This window comes from Mus pahari, chromosome 8, assembly GCF_900095145.1.
Source record: "Mus pahari chromosome 8, PAHARI_EIJ_v1.1, whole genome shotgun sequence".
NCBI classification, from domain to species: Eukaryota; Metazoa; Chordata; class Mammalia; order Rodentia; family Muridae; genus Mus; species Mus pahari.
The window spans coordinates 31,315,858-31,318,457 of NC_034597.1; the positions used below are offsets into that span (position 1 = coordinate 31,315,858).

Sequence of the window (2,600 nt, forward strand, 5' to 3'; positions counted from 1 at the left end):
AAGTCAAGACCTCAGCAGCCCACAGTCATGGTCTTAGTCCCATTCAGGTTCCTGCAAGGAGCCCCTAAGCAGCTGAGTATGACAACCAAGAGGATGAGTGGAGGTATGACAGTTATCTGGCAGGGAAGAGAAATACTAGATTCCATAGAATGGTTTTTTTTTTCAGTTTTTCCCCATGGGAATAAGAGCAGTCACCCCAAAGGCTGGGTGGTTAAGACTTTTCCCCGTCTCAAAAAAGTATACTGCTATTGTACTGCTATGTGTGGTTGATGCTGATTAAAGATGGAATGCAGAATCAAAGATGCCCTTAGGAAACAATTCTGCTTGGAATGTTGGGTGGCAATCTTTAGCTTTTAGTCCAGTGCAACCCTGGCCTGACTTGTCAACATTGAAAAGCTTGTTTGGTCAGAACCTAATGAAACCACAGACTCCTGGTACCCTAATGCTCACTGTTAGAAGGTTAGTATGCGGTCTGATGTTTGTTCCCAGGATGTTTTGAACCCCAAGGACTGTTGGTTGGTGAAATGACCCCCAAACCTGAAGCTTCCCAGCCTGAGTCTGAGTCTGCAGCTCCATAATCTCAGACTGCTGTGCAGCTGCACTGATGATGCACAGCCGCCGCACCTTCCGGGGAAGAGCCACTGATCTGCTGTGCTACCCGCCTCAGCCTGAGGTCTATTAACTGAAGGCAAATGCTCAGCTGCTCAGAGTAGGGACGCAGAGAGTTTAAGAGCAGAAAGTTAGAAGAAACCTAGAAAAGAACAGTCACTATACAGATGTATTCCTTGGTGGGAAGGGAGAAGACACAGAACCCACATATTCACTCATCCAATGATTTCTGTCTCTCTGGTGACCAACTTTTGCCTGTTCCATAGGGTCTTGAACTGCTCAGTGCCTGGGAACTCACTACCTTCTGTAGGAATGAGAATGCTCATCTCAGATTTGGCACTGACTCTCTCATAGTCCAGGGAGTTCTTGTTCAGGTAAGCATGGCAGCCATCTGATTTGTTAATGGAAATGGTTGGCTCGTTTCCCATCACCTGAACTTTGACATCCCTACTATTGATTATTGCCACAATGCCCACCACATCATCAAACACCAGGCCAAGCTTCCTACAGTTATCTACTGTAGTGGAGTTAATTTTGCCCTTGATTTGCAATGTCATGTTGACACACTTTTATATATAAACCACCTGCTTCAGCTCAGAGTCATCAATCATCAGGTTGGAAATGTTCTCCTGCTTTTCCACTCTCCATTTCTTGCCTTCCAGTTCCAGAAGAGCTGGCTTTTTCTTTGTGGCTGGCTTAGGGGAGGAGCTAGTTTGGGATTTAGGTGCAGAGAACAGTTTGGGACTACTCCAAATTGGACCATTCTAAGCCTTCAGGGGAGGATTCTTGTCATTTCATCAGATAGATGTTTCGGGGTGTGTGTGATGTTCTCTCCTTAATTAATCTGTGCAAACAGTGCAGAGCACGAAGTGGAGTCCTCAGAACGAGAACAGGTAGGGACTAGGGGAGAGGAGGAGAGGAGGTGGGCCTGATCCCACAGAAGGTCCATATGGCCACCCACTCGGTTTTTTGGCCATTGGTGCCATATTGCCCTAGGGCGGGCCATTGGTATGGAACTACTTAATGTAAGCCTGCAGTTCCATCAATATATTCAAGAAAGTTCTGACACAGTCCACAGGCTTCTTATTCAGATCTCTGTATCCCATGAGGACTTGGCTTGTTTAAAACATGGCCACACCATTCATCTTTTTCACAACAGGCCAGAGCCACCCAGCCCAGAGCCTGGGTGATTTCACTGACAGCAGATAGATGATTGAAAATTTTCCTGCCTCAGCTCTTCTCCCAGAAGGTGTAAGTTCTTGGATCAGCTCTGAGATAGTTATTCAAATCAGAAAGTTTATTACTGGCTGGCTGCTGGCACTGAGAAGCTGTAACCAGGAAATCTCCCTCCAACTTCAGGTTTATGTGGACCTTCTCCACACATTTCTGCATGTCTCCTCCAACCTCCTTACTCACCTTCATGTATTCTGCCATAGGCTTGGCAAGCAGTGAGTCAAATACTTGCACATATAGAACTGCTCCTTTTGAAGGACTGTCTCCCTAGCCACAGTGCATGTCAGAGGTACATGACACTGCCTCCAGGCAGCCCACTGCCCTCTCCAATCTTTCTACAAGATTGTGCATGTCAGTCATAATGTTCTACCTGCTTAAGAGTTCTACCTCACCTCAGGACTCTTCTGTTTTGTTTTTAACATTCATAATATTAACATTGAACATGAAAGTCATAGAGTGAAGAAAATGTAGGTCCTAACAAAGCCATTTTTACTTTTAATAAAATTCTTTGTATAATTGTGTATAATGAAATGTGATCCTATCCACTCCCCAATTACCAATTCTACCCCTAATCTCCTTCTATACATCAACTTGCCCATAACATGACCACCTCTATTAATAATGCACTAAGTCTACTTAATGCTGCCCATATAAGCACGGGCATATCCACTAGAGTGTGGGCAACTTACTAATAGATACACAGTCAAAGCAGACTAAATACGGAGAGGGGAACATTTAAGGAGTAAGTGGAAAAAGAT

The 2,600-nt window shown here is 44.8% G+C and overlaps 1 pseudogene; it reads right to left on the reverse strand.

The window, feature by feature from the left end:
• Positions 1–824: 824 nt before the first annotated feature.
• LOC110325971 lies at positions 825–2,220 on the reverse strand (annotated as a pseudogene).
• Between the last annotated feature and the right edge of the window lie 380 nt (positions 2,221–2,600).